The following is a 19,737-nucleotide window of genomic DNA, read 5'->3' as shown; positions in this document are numbered from 1 at the left end:
GCAGGTTTACTGAGAACTTGAAGTAGAAAGTTTCCTTTGTGAGAAAATACATAATTCCAAGACGGTTTCCCTGTAAACTGTCTTCCAAGTGCCAACAATGCTGTTGTTCCTATGAGATGTAGTTGCCACAGAAAGTCAGGCTCAGGTTGAGACAGGTCCTCTGGTAGTTTGTGCCACACTGATAGAGAGCTCTGGGGATGAAAATCCATAGCATGAAGGCAAGTGAGCTCAGACTGATATATTCTTAGTGCCCACTGTGTTGCTGAGCACAGAGGTTGGTGGTTGTTTCTGTTTTTAATCGAAGCAACAGCCTCATAATTCCAGAAAATGACAATAATCAGGGTTCAAAGTCATTACAGGTGCATAGCTTGTTGTAACTAATTCCAACTTCCCAAGAAAAAGAGCACAGGGCATGCTAAACTGTTTCTGGAAGAAGAAATTTCTGTGAGATACTGCTACAAAGAAAAAGCAAAATTATTTACATTTATATAATATTATCCACAAATTACTTCTGGGAGCAGTCTCACTGTGTAAATAAATAGGATTTGGGTCATAATAAGACAAATGTATTTTATTCTGGAACTGTTAAATTTAGAAAGGGTTTTTGACACATAACTCATTACTTATAATACTTGTAATTTTCCCACTGTCTTACCTTGGATCTCAATCATACAGATTAAATCTGAGACCAAGACTACCTTCTGTTTCCATCTTTGCACAGCAAAGCATTTAGCACAAGATCATCACCTCTGAAAAGGGCTACTGGATGTTATCATAGTAAGAAAAACAAAGAGTCCAACATATGAAACCTCCAAACTAAATATCCAGCCAATGCTGTATACCTTTTCCTCCTCTCCACGCTATCCTTCAGCTTCTCCCTGCTCCTTTCTTTCCTCCTACTTTATGATTTATACCTACTTTTCATGTCTTGTTACCATTTGAATTGTAAGCTTCTCAGGGCAATATTTGATTTATTCTACGTACAGCCTTAAACTTATGCCTGAGTACTAGCAGAGTCTTTTGAGTGCAAATGCATTACGAATTAAGACACTCAACATTAAGAAAAGTAGTGCTGAGATCAGTCAGCCTGAACTACTATCTAAAAGTATTTAGAAAAGTTATTCCTCAGACATCTTTTCTCCTCCTGTTAACCCAAAGACATACATAACAGACATGTTTAAAACAAATATTCTTTTAACATGCTGAATACACTGACTTAGCAAATTGTATAGGATATCACAGCTGGGAGCTTAGTGACAAATGCTGTTTTATGGCATACTCAGAAATAACCACTATTGATCATTACTTCCCTTTCCTTTGCCTACAACCCATATGTGTCAGTGTGCATCCTGTTCTTCCATGACACCCCACACTTCTCTTCCTTCCTGAAGAAATGAGCAGATCCAGAAGAACTTCCTAACACAGCAACAATTGTAAGCATACTTTTTGAGATCCATTCAGAGAGTCAGAGTTTCTGTCAGTCTTAGCATACAACAAAGTTCAACTGAGACACTGATGTTTTGTGCTAGTACCTGCTCTTCCCATAGATAGATATGGGTTTTATTCTGTGAAATACATGGAGGATTGCGTCTTGATAGTGTCTTACAGACAAGCAGTGTGACTGTCCTCCACAGTCAATGTTATAATAGTAAAGCAAGCTGTGAATAGCAGTGGACAGACTTAATTAAGGTCTTGTCCCAAACACTGATTCAAAACCACACACAGACACACTCACACAGAATGCACCACCTACAAACCACCATCACAAATTTTCAGGCTGCTGCCAGATGAAAGAAAGTGTAAATGGCAGACAGGCAAAAGCAACATAACCTGTTTTCTGTTGGTGTAAGGTTATTCTGTCAAATATAAAGGGCAAGTCATAGAGGGAAGGCTATTTATAAATCCTAATACCTCATTTTATGAATCTGATCATGAGATACCTGTATAGGGCTAACAACAAATAATTGCACATTTTCATATCACCTCAGAAAACACATAACAGATGACCGATGCATTTTGATTGCCAGTCAGCTTGGGTAAGTAGAATTTCAGGCTTCATATATCCTTATAGACATTAGCATTAGCTCTCTCAAGTGTTTTGCAGGTCTGTTAGGCTAACATCTCCCAGCTAACCTAATGGAAAATGGCAGCTTCCACACTCCCTGTGCTTTGAAAATATGTGGTTAAACCTGTCTCAATGAATTTCCCATCTCTTTGGATTTGGTTAGTATTTGTTAGTATATGTTTAAGGCATGATGCCTGAAATCTCTCCCTGAAGCATCTTAAACCCTGTAAAGTCAGTTTTGATTGCTACAATACAGTGGATCAGAAAAAGATGCAAACTCTAAATCAGAATTTTCTCTGCGGCTCAGAGCTGGATTTTGCAAGAAAGACTGTGTCCCTGCTCCATTATCCTACTGCTTGCCCTTGCTGTACCAGGAATTCCTGCTTTGAAGAAAAGGCTTTTTGAATTCAATAGCTCCTTCTGGTGGTCTGAAAGAAAATGCTTGGTTACAGTCGACTCAGTAATACAGGATTAACACACAATTCATTCAGTAAGCATGCATATCAGTAACAGCTAGAAGTTATGCCATGAGTAAAACAAATGTTAAAGTTATGATTCAAGAAATATGCCATGCCAACTATATTCTACATGACTGTCATAAAGGAGGCAAGGTTTCTAGGAAATCCTTCCTTCCTCCTATTCCATTACAGTATTGCTGTGAATTTTCTTCCATATGGTAACTAAGGAAACATGAAGAAAGGTGATGGAATGAAAAGTGGCAGAAGTCACAAATTCTGGTCTACTGGCCCAGCAAATTTAAGAGAAGTCCTTAATGAAGTATTTGGCAAGGCACATCTCAGAACCAGTGGTTCTGATTTTGAAGGAATGATCAATATATAAGAGAGGGATTTGATCCAAACCTTGCTGAAGGCAGAGGGACATCCTCTAGCAATAGGAATGTGTTTTTGGTCAGGCTCAAGGAAACCCCTTCAAGGAAGAAGAACACATTAAAAAATCTCTGATCAACAGTCCTTGAGATGCTGAAGAGCTTTTGTTTTTTCTTTTTATCCTCAGATTGTCCCATGTTAAGACAGATACTATCCTCTTTTTTTTATCACCTCTTAAAGAGTAACAACCACACAGCATTTACAAGGAATGGATTCTGTCCTAGCCAATCTCAGTAACATTACATCATTCCTCAGCTATCCAAACAAAACATTGCCTTGAGAGTTATAAGCAGCAGACTCTAGCCTTGTTTCTAAATGACGCATTGTTTTTAAATAACAAAATTCACTGTCAGGGCTCTACAAATGTATTTCCTATCTGATGGTCCTTTTAAGACTTATCTGGTGAGACATTCATGGTTGCTGTCAGAGGTCTCCAGAGGAGATCTTTCACATCCCACCTCCAGCAAGGCATGCGTGATAACTCCACTCAGCTGGACCCCTGTTGCTTTAGATTCTGCTTAAGTAAAGCACGAAACAGAGCTTCAAGTTAAATCAACAAGAGAAACATTATTTAAAAATACAGACAAGTCATGGTCTGCCCACCCTTTCACCATACTTGGTAAAAACCAAGATTTTACAAAAGTAATAAATAAGACAGATGCTTATATGAACTTTAAAAGCCGTAACACATATCTTTCTAAATACAAATTCATTTAAAATATTTGCAATCCAGATTTTGTTGAAAGCCAATACAGTATAAACTAAAGAGAAATCAATCTATTTTTTCCAAAAAATGCATGCTTTAAAAAACAGTACTAAGGGCAAAAAACCCAAAATCAGAATCTAAACAATAGTTCCATTTTTCTAATCTACATATATTTCCAGTCAACAGCCCTCATTGATGTCAGTTTGAATTTTAGAATATGGCCTGGCTGGTAGCATCACTGAGGTACCAAAGGAAACCTAATCTCACACACTAAAAAGTGATTATTTTTTAACTTGATGCTAATATTTGGTCTGGAACCTACTCAGAATACTGGGGCAAAATTGATTTGGGGTTGACTGCTGATGCTCTGTTACCGAGTGATTCAAACTCTTTCTGGATGTCAGTTCAACATTAGCTATTATTCACTACAAAGCATGCTCCACATTATACAAGAAAACAGCAGGGGTGTATCTGAGCTGGTGCAGCTAGCAAGAAATAAACAAAGAATGCACCCCTGGGGGAACCAGGGAATGGTTCTGTGCAGGAAGAATCTTCTGCCTTCCTGGATGGCATGTGTAAGGCCTGTATCTCCAGAATGCTGGAAGAAACATGGTTTGAGAGAGGTTTTGAAGGGAAAAGCTTGCAGTCAGGGTGCCTCGTGCTTGTCAGTACATACTTTTGTGGGCAATGTAGAACTGTGTGGCTCTACGTGACAGTCCTGAAGGCAGAAGAGTTAGAGAAAGGAAAAGATGTGGCAGGTTCCCATGCAAATAACAGCAGGGCTCTAGCCATGGAATGAGCACGTCAAACTAGATTCTGTGTTTACTGTGCACATTTTCAATTGGCTCTTACCTAACTATTAATTACAATGTGTATGAAAGTAGCATATGAAGCTCTAGAGAGCAATCAAGGGCCCATCCCATTCCATTAGAGATTGTACATCCACAGAGCAAGAGAAACCTCTGTCTCCATCAGCCTTCAATGAATACACACATAAAACCAAAACCAACCAGAAGACCAGTGGCCTGAGTCAGCAGTCACCATAAGAGTGCAGAAACAGACACAGAGGTCCAAACTGAAGGTCTGCCTAGCCAGCCTCTAGACTCCTAGAGTAGCCACTGCTGAGGACTTTGGGAAAAGTAAAGATCAGGGCAAGTTTACCATATTTTTTTCATAAATCACTCCAGCTTTTGCTTAGGGACTTCCAAAGCCAAAGTTATTTAAGTGTCTTTGTATTTAGTAATATCTGATGGACCTTATTCCTCTGACTTATTCTCTGAAGCCATTTACATTTGTGGCTGCTACAGAGTCTGTGTGATGACTAGTTCTGTAATTGAATTACGAGACTGTATAATAATGTGCTTAGTCTTCCTTATTTTTCTGTCTTGATACCTGGTAATTTCAGTGGACACTAAATCATGGTTGTCTATTCCACCTCCACATGACATTCATAATTCCACAGATTTCTGTTACACCCTTACTCTGTTTTTCTGTTTCCAGCCTGAAGAGAAAAAGGAGTTGAACTCATTTTTGACACAGAGACATTTCTCTAGCCCACTAATGTCCCAGAGGTCCAGCTCTAGAGGGCCATTCAGTAGGCCATTTCTTTGGTAAGATGAGAGATTGTTTGCTCTCTGCTAACAATCCCAAACTATTCCAAGAGCAGTGACCAAGACTGAGATCAATGGGTTCACTGGGCCCAGTGGGATGCCCTACTCCTTTTGATTTGTCTTTGAGAGACTTGTAATTGGTGTGACTGACATAATTATTGCCTGAGCCGGCAGGTAATAAACCAGACTATAGTTACCTCTCTATCATGAAAATCGACCATTTATTGTAACTCTTTGATTCCGACCTTTTAATCAGTTAGTTAACTGCTTTGTTCCTTAAAGAGCCTAAAGGCAGGAACATATCAAAGGATTTTTGGAATTAAAGTATGCTGAACTAACCAAGTCATTCTTTCCGAATTGACTCCAGTACCTGCTATATTTGTGAAGTTTGATTTCCCACTATAAAGCCACTGCAGTTCTTTTCTCCTATACTGTATTTATTTTTCTGTCTACCAATGGCACACCAGTGAGCAGCTGCGAAAAGTAAAATTCTGTTTAAGGAGAACATATAAAACCCATCATCTAGATAAAAACCAAATGTGTATGTGACAATTCAAATGGGAGGGTACAAGTCATTTATTAACTGGAAGCCTGTTAAAGCAAGATCAGTAACAGTAGGCATTACAGACTAGGGTTTTGTTCCTCCCCCTGTTGCTGTCCTGGTACATGAGATAAAATAAGCCACTTTTTGCAACTCTGTGCTTCCCTCCCACTCCTTTCTGAAACCTCTTTAAAGATCATGATTGTTTCTTGTACAATGCTTTATTGCTGAGGTGCTATAAGGATTAACCCAAGGCCATGAGTTTCAACAGACTGAGCAGTAAGTCTCGTGTTTGTGCGCATCCAAAAGAAGATCCATGAGCTATGCTGTCATGTCACTGAAGGCAGAGAGATCCACTGGGGAAAAAGGGATTGTGAGGTGTAGACTTGTGCTTTTGACAGACCAGCCTGCCTGTGTCCATAGAGGAAGTCTGTAGCAGCTACAGGAGGTGAACCCAGACACTTTTCCACAACTCAGCCAGTTTCTTGACTGCCAGGCTTTATTCCTTCCCTCCGCAGCATGTGCAGGAGGAAACTCATGTGTCAAAACGTCTCTAGCCTGAAAACAGATATCTGGCATAATGTTCTTAGAAGGTTAGTAATGCCACTAGCAGCTGAACTAAGTAAATGACAATGTGTGTATTAGAAAGATGACTGTGACCCTATGGAGAATTAGTATGTCAAAGCACATTTATTTCATATCAGCTGAACTATAATCACCAGATATTTTAACTCTTATTTGAGCAAATAATCTCTATTACTTCTTTGGAAAAGATTTTTATCCTTCTTGCTCTAACATCCCCTTTTCCACTGTCACTGGTAGAAAATGGTCTCTGGGAATATATTTTTCAGCCAAAAACCATGAAGTGTTCTAGATTCCTTTAATAAAGAAATAAACCAAATCATTTTTATATAGTTTGTTCAAACCTGAGAACATTTGACATATATCATAAGGGCTGAAATTTTTTTGTGGTTTGGACTGGGCTACTTGACAAGCTATCGAGAAGGTATAAATATATGACAAATATCTCTTTCTGAAGTTTACTACAGATGATGAATTTCATTCTAAGAAACTCTGCAGAGTGCTTAAAATTAGTCATAAGTACCCAAAGCCTATAGCAAAATAAGGCACTAGAAAAAGAATTATTAAACCTTATTGTAAAAATTATGCGTGTGGAAAAAACCCCACAACGCACAAACCTCCAAAACAACCTGGATTGTTGGATAATCAAAAATACACATTTCCATAAATCATTCATCACCAAGTGCTAAAGAACCTAAAGGACTTATTTTCTACTATACTTAGGATTGTGATCTGTGCTTTTCCTGGCTTGTGGAAGAGAGTTTTAAGCAAATGCCATTCTCCATGATTCAAAGAGTAAATTCCTTGTTCAAAAATGAAAATGCCTTCCTCCTGCACGCACAAAATAAGCTAAAGTAAGGCACTTCAAATACACCACTTCTTAGCCTCTAAACTGAAAGACATAGTCTAGCACACTGCCTCTTCAGTTGTACTGACTCCTGCCTGGTTTAGATCATGAAGAGCAAGATCTTCATATTGAAGCTGAAATTGAGGAAGGATGTGGGTGATGCAGGCAAAGAAAAGTATTTTTTAAAAATGTGCAAAATAGTTTCAGTTTCTTTGGTCGTAATTCACACTTGCATCCAGAACTGGTCATTTCAGTGTGTCATCTCACAGCACTCCTGCATCCACAGCTAATCACAGCTAATGCAGGTTTTCACACAACAGCACCACAGGTTGCACTTGCTGCTGTCCCAGTCAGCTATAAAATTTTCTTCCAGCCCAACAAGTGATGAAACTGCTTCTGTAGCTCATGCCTTCATCAGAGCTCATCTGGATTACAGGATTAATGCATGCATCCATTTTGGAAATCCAGTTGGTACATTCAGTTTATCTCCTTGACCAAGTTTCTGACATGAGCAGACAGAATCTGTTCTTCACTCTCACTGTCCCATTTCCCAAATACTGCTTAGATGTCTGTCCTCATCTTTAGGACTCTCTGTGGCTTGGTCCCAGCTCAAGGATGAAGACTGGGGTTTACAACTGTTTGTTACTGTGATGTGAAGTAGGCCCAAAACACAGGAAACTTGTATTTAGAATTATCAAAGCTGTGCAACTGAATGGCTTGAGATTGTTAACTGATAAGCAGATAGGTAATGGATCAATGATCAAGATGTCTGTAGACCATCAAAGAACTATCAGAAGTTTACACAAGATACCTTTAGTGTGGCTTATCTCATCCATTAAAGTGTAAGTATGGTAAGGATAACAGACCAGAAAACATACGTATGTGAACTCACACGGTGCTGACAGTGATTAGAGTTTGGGTGCATGGTTAGTACATGGATAAAATAAAATGCCAGTCTAAAATGTACAACAAACACATGTGATCAGGTAAATGACAAACTGCTTAAATATTTACACAGGAGTAACTCCACACACAGGGAAGAAATCTGTCTCATGGTTTTCCAGACATCCCTGGGAGCAATTTGATCCCCAAAAGAGAATTGTGTTTGTTACTTACAGGATGAATAAAAGAACCTGAGTGATTGCATCAGTCCCTGAACTACTACAGATTTCCAGACAGGGATGCAAGTGTAGATGATTCTGGTAGTAGGTTATTGCCCATCTCCAGAGTGGCACCAGTTTGCTGGCAACATTGAAGTGCCAGTAAGCCCTGGAATACCAAGAATGGCAGCTGTGATTAGTGATCAGAAAGAACAAGCAGTTGTTTAGTCCTCTAACACAAAGGAAATTTATACAAAAACAGATCCTTGTCGCAAACACAACTGTCAGGTCTTGGTCCAAGAATGGAAGGATAAACTTCCACAGGAAATTCATAGCATCACAAACCCTGAAAAGACAATTTCTTTAGCCTTGCTCTGTTCTACACAAACTAGTAATGTTTTATTACAAAAATCTATAATAAACCCTCCACTGCCACAGTTCTCTCCCTGGAGAAAGGATTCTGTAAGTCATGCTATAAATGCTAGTCCCATCACCTAACTCAGTACTAATGCAAAGAGCTCAGAAGATACAACAATGCATGTTACAGAAAAAACCCTTCATGATAACATACCCCCCAAAACTGCAAAGACTGGAAATGAAAAGCCCAATAGTTACAGTTTCAACTCTACTGCCCTCACCAGATAATCAACGCCTGGAAATGGAGAATTGTGTAGTTATCTGCAAGAGCTGCTGCTGCTTTTGGTCAAAGGTATGCACACAGTGTCCTCTGTATTAGCAACAGATAGGAAACCTGTAGGTGTGATAGTGTTTATTGCTGTGTATAAGATCCTGGCTGTCGTGGAAGAGTTCACTGCCCAGATACTCACATAAGCAGAGCAACATGCAAGCCATGTTAAATCTTATTTCTAATTTCCTACTCATTTCTCAGCCTAATCCAAAACAGATTTCTTCCATCCTGCTTCACCTTTCCTGTGCTATTTTTTTGCTAATGTAAACTGGGCCATCTCTCCAGGCTTAATTTATACCTCCAGCTAATTTGCCTTGGGTCTCATTCTTCTCACTGTTCTGCTGTCTGTTTCCTCTAACTTCTCACTTCCCTTTCCCGCACACATTCTTCATGCTGATGCTGAAAAAATCTCCTCTTCCACTCTTCTTATGAGTCAGAAGAGCTCCTGTCTGCCAGCTCAATTCACCTTTTATCCCCATCAGAAGGCATTTACTGTCTTGTGCCTCTTGCCATTTCTGCAGTGATTGCATAACTACTTTCACTAGATGCAAGAAGACAGAGATTGACTTAAAGATGATGTCCTAAATACAGCTGCACCATTCATACATACATGTGCTACTTTCATCCCCACAGTGCAGCTCAGCTGGCAGTGACAGTCTCACAAGGCAGAAACATATATACACTCACAACATTTAAGATCCTCTGATTCTCTCTGCTGCTCTTTATGTTTGCTCTCACCTACTCTGCATGGTGGATGTCTCTTCTAGACCTCTGTCTCCTGTATTGCATATTTGCACACACATTAGTACCTTCCCTGGCTCTCACTCCAGGGTACATAATCTCACATGTACCACTGCTATGAAGAAGGAAAATCACATGCTGGCACTCAGAGGTCTCAGGCAGGGCTAAACACAATAAAGATACAACTCATATGGCTTACTGTTTAGCCAAATTAGTTTTGGAGGACCTTACTCTGCCCTCTTACACAAAGAAAGTTACTGAGCTTGTGAAGGAAAGAATTCCTCTCACAGGACCTAACTCTGTGAAGACATTCCTGGTACATTTGCTTCTGGCACAAGACAGTGAAACTATTTTGTATATCTGAAGAATGTGAGAGACATCCCCTTCTTCCCTCAGTCAGTAGACTTTTGTACTGTTGTTTCCCAGAGCTTGTTTATGTCATCATTCCAAACACATGATGTCTGTTGTGCTACCAACCACTGTCCTCTTTGTCTTCTTTACAGGAGACAGGCTAAAGGAAATTTAGTAGAAAGGTTTATTATAATCCTACAGAGGTGGAGAGCAGAACCCCCAAACCTGCTTCTCAGCTTAAGCCTTTCCCTGCATGATTTAAATCAGACTGATTTATTTTGTTTCTAGCTATGTAATTCCTAAAAGATCAGGGCAAGGATGCTGAGAGCATTTTGGCAGTCTCTGGTCTGCTCTGAATCAGGCCTGGAATTTCCCCTGCTGTTGCCCACTATTGTAAGTTTCCCAGAAATTTTCACGTCTCCACTTCTTTGCAAAGCCAAATCAGCTGCACTACAGCTCCCGCTCTGCCATCAGCTGGTTAAGAACAGCCTGTTTGTCTTCATGGCAGAAGACAGCTCCTGAAACCTCATTGTCATGATAACAAAGCAATATTGTTGAGACCACAAGTCAGCATTGAAAACTTGTAAGTGAGGCTGTGAGCTTGTCTCGTGAAGTGACCTGCGAGAATGCAGAACTGCCTCAGCAAGAGCAGCCCTGGAGCATCACAGCTCCTGCGGCTTCCACCTGCAGGACAGACAAACAACCCTTCAGACAGTCCTGTCACTTTAAAGACATGACCGTCGTTTTTTTTAACCATGTTGTAGGACAGGAATACAATAGTAGCAATGAGCTCTGCCCAGCCACTTCTGTGCCTCTTGCAAGCATTACATTGAGAGAGCACCACGTCTCTCAACTCATTTACTCTTCTATCTGTTCATGTTTTCATTTCTAGTGAACTCTAAAAATTACCTTTTCAAATGTGACCTTCTGAACATATTTAATCTACTTAAAAGATGAACTTTGTTTGTGATGAACTGAAGAGTTATTACTTGCTAATTAACCCCCCCCACCTCCATAGAAATATATTTATTTATAACCCTTTGCTTAAAAAGCAAACATTGACTACAGGATTTTGAGGTGTTCTTGGTTTGGTTTGTTAATTTGTTTTTATGGGAATTTATTGATTCAGAAATACTGTAACCTGAAAAAGCCTAAAAACACTTGCATTGCCCCATAGGTTTCTGGTAACTTAGATCACTGTGTAATGTTATAATTTTTTAGTGTAAGAAACATCATTTCACTTCCTGATTAACTGATCTGCATTGAATTAATTTTTAAAGTTGTTGAATTATGCTAACTAGATCACAATAATTAAAAGAGCTTCAGGGGAAAGAGGATAGAGTTGGGAGTTAGCTCGGTCGTCCCCGTGAGAGAAAAGATTCGTATTTCCTCTTGAGCTACTTGAAGCAAGCGATACAAATCCTCAGAGCTCACATTAATGCAAGCCTGACTGACAACCTACCATTCAGAGTAACCATCTCAGATTTCTGCAATTAGCATGTGCTCTAAAATTTCTGATTCTGTAGGCTTGGTCTCTAATTTACATTTTGAAAAGGCTCTTAAGAATGAAGATACCAAGACTGAGCAAATTCACTGCTCTTGAGACACATTTTGCATATCTGCAAGTGCAGTAGAAGTGTGTTTCTGTTAAAATCAACAGGATAAGTATCACATGGGAAAAAAAATGACTGTTCTTACCAAGTCAGGAGCACTGATGGCTTTCATGGAGAAACTCTGGAAGGAGACAAAAGAAACTAGTCAATGCCCTGAAATAGGGAGACAGTGTATTAAGTAATGCAGAAAGTCCCACACAGCACTTGCTAATCCCTGAAAATCTCTTCATGGCCTTAACAGCAGCTTTTTATATGGAAAACTCTATATTCAAGATGTCTACATACAACTTAATCACAGAAAAAAGAGAAAGCAGAGATATATTAGACATATCATCCCATCTGCTGGTAGTGACAGATTTTTCTCTTTGTCAAGGTTTGCTTTAGAAGACCCAAGAAATCAGATTATCTATTACTTACCCAGGAAGACTATTTCACATTTTAAGAACATTTTGCTGAAGAATAGGAGGCTTGAAAACCAGTGAAATACAATCTGTAAACATCAATGCCTAAACAGGTCCCATGTTGGAAAGCTGAATTCAGCACACAATGGGTAAAACAATATTGGTGAGATCAGTTTCAGACATTTTGATCATGGATTAGACAAATGTTACACACTTCAAAGTTCCAGAATTGCATCCTAGTTTTCCTGGACTTGAGAAACAATTTGTGTTAGGTCAGATTCTTAACAAATAAAGATGCCAAATTATCCAGGTCATTTGTTTTCGTTGTAGGAGCTTAGTCAAGTCATTCATTCAGCTATTTTAGACTATGCATTTATGTGGTGTGGCTTACTTTTTTTGGTGCCCATGTGAAGTAAGAAAAGAAAGGAAAAAGGAAAAAAGTCCCACTTAAGTGGATTTTTGCAAAGCAATGACATTACTTGCTCTCTGTTTAACTTCCAGTATGCTATTTAACCAACCCAAAGAGGTATCAAGAATTAAGCAATGTCTGAAGGAATAACATATAGTACTGTGTAGCTGTTCACTACACTGACATCCACTGTGCTGTATCTCATAATAAATTAAAATGCTGGCTTTTATTATTAGAATATATGAATGCATTAACATGACTACATTTTCCCCACACAGAAAATCAGCTAAAATATTTACACTTATAATTTTCTTCTTCCACCTCTTCTATCCAGGAAGCTTACATTTTAACCCTCTAATTAAAATTATTTGAAAATCTGTGTTACCTATTCCTATGGTGATTACACCGTGCGCTGCACTAGCATGCACATAACCACCAAGCTAAGGGACGTGATCGCTCCTTTCTGCTCATCACTCTTGGGGCCACATCTGGCGTACCATGTCCAGTTTTAGACTCCTCAGTAAAAGAGAAATGTTGAAAAACTGGAGTGTTAACCTTTTCATTCACTGGTACAGATGGTGCCATCAGACCAATAAAGGCCCAGTTATGAACCACACCTCTCAGCTTTACTGTCACACATTTACTAAAATAATCCTTTAATGAACCACAGCACAATTTTCATCTCCAGGTTTTAACTGAGCACTAAACAAATTAATGTTCATTTTTTTCCCACAAAGAAAAAATTAAGAAAATAGCCTAAGAATATGAACTACACCTTGGAGCTTTAATGGAGAAAACATGAAAATCATCTGATACATCTAAATGCAGTTTCTGCAGTTCAGGGAAAGGCTCAATGAATCCAGTGTAGGATCTTAGCTAGCCTGCCACTTTGTTTTTGCTGTCTCAATAGTTCAGACATTAACACCATATTTCTTTAACAGTAAGGACTTGAAAAACCTCACACAAGGTTTAGAATTATAAATACAGATTATCTCAATCAGAAATTAACATTTCACTGTAATTGCTGAATTTTCTTTAGATTAAAACTATCATTAAGATTACTGACCAATAAAGCTGCCGAACAGTTTTTATTCTTTTATATCACAATAATTAATATCTAGTCAATGGACAATAGCAGAGCTGTTCTTTACCCCCTATCTATGGCTCCCTGCCTATGACCCAGCAGCCCAGCTTATCTGTACCAGTCACAGGCAGACGTTGACAGTAACAAATTCCAATAAACAATGGAACCAGCAAAGCCAAGGAAGGGCAGGAGGAAGAAGAGAGAAAGCAATGATTGGTTTTTGTTAAGCCACTCATGAGTTTGAATAATTAAGCCTAATTCACCAGAAGTCAGACATGCTGCTATCCTCTACGAAAACTTCCAGCTGCCATATCAGTACCACATACAAGCTACTTTCTGATTTTTAAGTAAAAATAAAGCTACTGAAACAAGACTTGGAGCAGAAGTGGGTTCTCAATAATTTCAGATTGCATATACCATTTTTTTAAACCACCAGTGATGCTTTGTAATGCAGTGTTGTTGTAGCTTGTGATGCTCCAAGGATATAAACAAGACAATGTTTATAAAAGCAACTTTGATTGATAGGGCTGGAAAAAAATTACAGGCTCTCAAGCACATAAGCCCTTTTTCAGTTCTAAATCTCCAAGCTAAACCAAGCGCATGAATCATTGCTCTATTTAATTTAATTGAATTAGTCCTTTTCAAGGAAAAGGACAGTTGGTACCAAGGGAGCAGAATAGAATGTTAGCAGAAACAGGGGTGATAATATTTTAGGGACTGTGGGACCAGAAATCAGTAATTACTGTCTACAGAACAGTGAGCTCTTAATAGATGATATGGTGTGGAGAAAACACTGCCAACCATTTTTTCTGAGTCCCTGATTTTTAGTATCCACTAAAGTTGTGAATTTTAGTTCCCAAGCTAATTTCCAGAGGCATTTTTCATTCCTCAGTCAAGAGTGAGAGATCAAACTGTGGCTTTTGTGAAATACATTTTCTTACTTTTCACTGGAGATTTCTTTTATTTTTTAACATTTATCTGTGTGAATTAATTCTGCTGCTTACTTCTTGTTTCATTTCATTCCTGCAATCTTCATTTGGCACTCTGGATAAAGTATATCATCACATCCTGGGACATAAGATCCATACATCCAAGGCTGGGAAGAGAGGTGATGGGAAGCTCTGTTGTAGGATATGATCTTTATTCAAGATAAGAGTGTTGGCTTACAGTAAGATGGGATGCCAGTGTAGGTGCAGTCAGTAAAATGTGGGAGGAGAGCAATTTTGAGCTACAGTACATCTATACATAGTATTATCTAATGATCCCAGATTCAGATCTCTTATTGGAGTAAGGGGGAGGTAATTTTTTTTATACACACCATGCTTAATTGGGTACTGATGAACTGGAAGAATTAGGGTCACTGTAGCAATGTTAATCTATTCCCCCAGTAGTGCAGAAGCTGACCTGACAGGCACCAGACCCAAGCAAGCATGCATTTGTTTTATTAGCCTTTAAAGAAGTTGAACTTAACACTTTTGCAAGCTTTTCTGATATGAAAAGTACGTCAGTCACAGGGAAAGAGATAGAAACATGCTAACAAGTTTAAAGGATGCTATTTAAAAGTGCACTCTCCATACAAAATAAGCAGGTTGATTTAAAATGCTAACAAGATTAGGCCTGTGAATCACCAGATCTTTCTCTCCAGCCTTACCATGAGGCACATGTCCTGCAGAAAGACCACCACCATCCCTCTTTATATGTTCTTCTTTATAAAACAAAAATTCCTAGAGGCAAGAAATTCTGATTATCTGTATTATGTCCTGTAGGTTTCTTTATGGACATCAGGTGCTGCATGTCTGGATAATACGACAGAGACACTGCATGTTCCCATTGCTGCAATAGATTTTTCTTTTGAAAGCCGTATCTGTTTTGCCACATGTTGGAGTGGGCAGAGAAGGGGCAGAGGCCCAGCAACAAATATCATATGAGCTGTGGTCATATCTACTCACATCAACCTGCTTATATGACCTCAGTTGACCTTGATGCATTCTACATGCAAGACAACGTTTATGTAACAAGCTGAGCAGGCATTCCATGACCAAGAAACGTATTAAATAAGCACACCAGGACTTTTCTGGCACAGTCGGTCACCAAGTGCTTTGCACCACTAGGTGTATTTCTCAAGATAACACGTAACTAGATCCATCTTTTAAAAGACAAGCTGTTTTCCTGGATGCCTGTGACATCCCCAGCTCCTCCCTGGAGAAGAAGGAGCAATGTGCTGCCTTTCCCCCAAGCCACCCAGCACAGAGACTTGCCACATCCCCGTCTGAGACCACGGTGAGGAGGCCACAGCTCCCAGCTTCGCAGGAGTGGGGTCAGCAGGCAGCTAGGCCCCTGCCTCCACAGCCATCACCCCATCTCCCCTGCCTGTGTGCTGGCGGGGTGCTGGCTCCGGGGAAAGAGCTTGACACCCTGCTGCTCATCTCTGTGCCTGTGGGAAGCCTGGTATTGAGCAGAAACCACTGTGGCAGAGTAGTTTGTATAAAGTTTTTTAAACACTAAAAGCTGTGAATGGGTATCTCTTCATCTAAATTAAATTTGTTAAAACAATTGTAAATTCTATTATAGCTAAAGTCTATTATTGCATGCCAATTATGTATTTCAAATTAGTCAAGATGCTAGGGACTGGATTAGAAATCTCTAGTGCTGCAGCATATCTCTGTGGTATACAATATAGCAGGTATAGGTATAACAGATACAAGGCTTCCATTCAGGGCAACACCAGTGGATTATACAAAAACTAAATGGAGGAAAAATCCATTAATGTCATGAGATGTTGTGTGTATGAGCCAGCATCACTCAGTGGGGCTCATCGCACTGAAAATCCTTCTGGGGCAGCACAGGAGCAAACGAAACATGTATCAGACCAGTCGAGTATCGACTGCTTTGGAGATGATTAGTGCCTGTGTGTAACTGTAGGGGATGTGGCTTTGTTTTTTTTCACAAGAGAATAATAGCTTCTATCAGGACACATCACTCTGTATTCAGTGTTTAAAACCTTTGAGGAAAGGAAAATCAGATTTTAGTCAGGTAAAAATAAACTTTATTTCTCTGATTTTTCTTCTTTTTTTTCATTAAATATATTCACAAAAGGAATTTTTTTTAAAGTTACTCATAATTGAGATTACTTAGAATTCTGCTTCTTTATCAGTAATAAACTGATAAACTATTTCTCTCTCAGCTACTTGGTATTCAAACTTCAACACTACAACAGGACAACTATTTTCCCTAATGCTTCAATACAGATTCAAATTGTAAATAACACAGCTGAATGCACAATCTGAAAATTGGTTATGATCAGTAGTCTGCTCAAAAGGTTTAAATCTTCATATCTGTACAGACAGTTGAGCACAAAGGAGTTGTGACCAGACAAATGAAAATAATAATTTCATTTTCAAGTATTTATGGAAAAAAAAGATCTTCCATTTGTCTCTCAAACACTGATGCCGAGTGTTTAAAAATGACGGGAAACCTTATTTTTTGCTGGAACAAGAGGAGGAATATTCAATGTATAATTAGTGTACTGTGTAGTCACCGCCCATGATAAACCAAAAGAATTCAAAGAAAATGGTCCCAATCTTCTTTGAAAGAAAAATCTCTAACGCCATTTTTTTTTGTCCATCTGATCATTTCTAAATCATGTTATTTCATGCACCCAACTGTAGAGAAGAAAAACATGCACATGTTAGACTCTAATATTCAAGACATTGAGTAGAAATGCTACCTGACTTTCACTCTACCTGGAATCAGGAGAACAAAAAGGCCACCCTTAAATTTTGTCACCTGCTTTGAAATTAAAAAAAAGGCATCAACATCAACCCCACAAATGTAATGGTTACACAGAAAAACTTCTCATGGCACTTAGAGAGGAAACGGAAACCAAAGTTTTAATTGTCTTATCCTAGATTTACTGCAAAATATAATTTATCAGCCAAATGAAAATTGGAAGAGGAAATACTCATGATTGTTCTCTGGATTTGCAGAAATTGGTAGGAAAACTCCCATTGATTCAAGTACCCATAATTTCCCTAAGAAGGAAGGGAATGTAGAGTTGGAGGAAGAGCCTTTTCCTTTTAAATTTTTGCTAGATAATTAGATAAGCTTCAATAATTTTCAATACATGTCATAATTGCTTGAAAGTGCGATACTCACACGATCAGTGTCTTCTGCAGACAATGTTGCACCACAGGGAATAGCCAACATAATTATATGGCAGTTTGTCTTGAATTAATAGTTCTGAGAGTTCAGGTTAAGACAGATAAGATTTCAAATCAGCTGTCTAGATCAGCTGCCTAGAAATGCCTCTTTTTGTCTTAGCTTTTTGTAAAATAATGTAATAACGCACAAAATTATTTTTGCTCATACAGGGCTGCAGACTTTCCCATTACTGATTGGAGTTAAGCACTCTCTGATTAACACTGCTCTGAGACATTTCAATATGAGTAGCAATGGCCAGAGGAGTTCTCACAAGAGTATTCTTTACCCTACAGAAGTTTTCCCCACTTGACTGAACCCGCCGGAGTGGCTGAAACAATACTTTTTACCGTAGGCAAGAGAAGTGAAGCTGGCAGCTAGAACTGATATTGTATGATACCTCCTACCCTAGGAGCCTGTTTCTAGGTCTTCAGTGTTTGCCAGATGTCAGCCACTGAGTAGAGAGCTCCCGCACAGAACACCTGCCTCTGGCTGAATTTTTTGGTGGGAAGTTTCAATCAAAACAGTTCAGGTTTTTTTCCAAATGGAAATTACAGAAAATTACAGTCTTCTCAAGAGGTCTTGTTAAGAATCTCTAGCAGCACTTTCTTTGGGACATAGAGTTGAAATTTGGTTTTAGTGAATTGTCTGGCCTCAGGCATAGGCTTCTGTTATTGTACCAGAAGTGAGGACACTCCTCTGTTCTTACAGCTCGTTTTATTGATTAGCTGGCAAAAGTTGGATTTGAGCACGACATGATAAAAGCAAGGAGAGTTACAGGAACAGAATAAAAGCAAGTGGGTGAAGGTGGCAGATGGAGCCAAACAGCCAAAGAAGAAAAGGGCCTATATGCCCCAAATGGAAAGAAGTAAGCAGGAGAGAAAGGGGAGAAGTTCAAGATGAAAGCATCTATAACTACTAGAAAACTCCAAATTACAGGACTGAGAGCTGAACCTAGGTTTCCCTATCACTGGGACAACTGTTTCATGCATTAATAAGCATCCCATGTCTTAAAAGCTGCTCAACAAGAGGTAGCAACGTACTACCACTATTATTTACTTCATAAACTCTAGAAATGGAGGTCTGTGCTGCAAATGTTGGGAGTATCAAAGTTTAAACCGTGATGATGACTCAATCGGAATATGAATAGCTCTCCAAAGGATAAATTAAAAAAAAAAAAACCAAAACAAAACACAATGGAAATCCATGCATGAACTCCTATTTGAAAGGACAGGAATACAGCAAAGAGAGGAATTTTTAAAGTTGGGAAATGAGGGATTAAATTTTGACCATACAACCTTGTTTTGGCACAACAGGCTCCTAAACTGTGTTGTTGACACAGAGGAAAGGAACACCAAGCCCTGTATCTGGATCAAGTCCTCTCTTCTCAGATCTTCCACTTTACTGTTCCCACACTAACACTGCTGACACAACTCCTCAGTCATCTTCTTTCCCAAAGCTGAAGGCTTCTAGCAGTGTAGTTTACCACAGAAATTAGGGAACTTTCTATAGGTTTTTTTGCTTTCCTATTGTGTATTTAAGGTTGTTAGTTCAAATTCTGGGCGTCCTCAAAGCCATTGAGAATTTCCTACCAGATTTTCTCCATTCCCTACTGTCCTTTGAGGTACCTAGTTTTCCTAGTTTTCTACATATTTATTGGTAAAATCTCCATGGCACTGACACATCTGTTGCTGGATATGCACCATATGCTTCTTCTTCTCTCCAAGCAAAACAGTTACCTGAGTATCCAGTGCAGGATAATTTCATGAGTCTTTTGCAAGATGAAAATGTTGCTTATAACTGTTTTCCTTACAGAATCCCAATAACTATCACAATAGGCCTATTTCTTGCAGTAAATTAAGTCCAGTGAAAACATACAATACATGCATGACTACAGAGATCTTAATTAACTTTC

At 39.0% G+C, this 19,737-nt stretch overlaps 1 protein-coding gene across 1 annotated transcript in view; it reads right to left on the bottom strand.

Moving 5' to 3' along the window:
• Positions 1–11,834: 11,834 nt before the first annotated feature.
• AMER2 (APC membrane recruitment protein 2) overlaps positions 11,835–19,737 on the bottom strand; it is an 80,634-nt gene continuing 72,731 nt past the window's right edge. The window contains exon 2 of the transcript XR_012622102.1: positions 11,835–11,852. The gene's annotated coding sequence lies outside the window, so the exon portion shown is untranslated. The remainder of the gene's footprint in view (positions 11,853–19,737) is intronic.

This window comes from Strix aluco, chromosome 2, assembly GCF_031877795.1.
Source record: "Strix aluco isolate bStrAlu1 chromosome 2, bStrAlu1.hap1, whole genome shotgun sequence".
Taxonomy (NCBI): Eukaryota; Metazoa; Chordata; class Aves; order Strigiformes; family Strigidae; genus Strix; species Strix aluco.
Note: the sequence above shows the minus strand (reverse complement) of the source record. Positions and strands in the feature narration are given on the sequence as shown.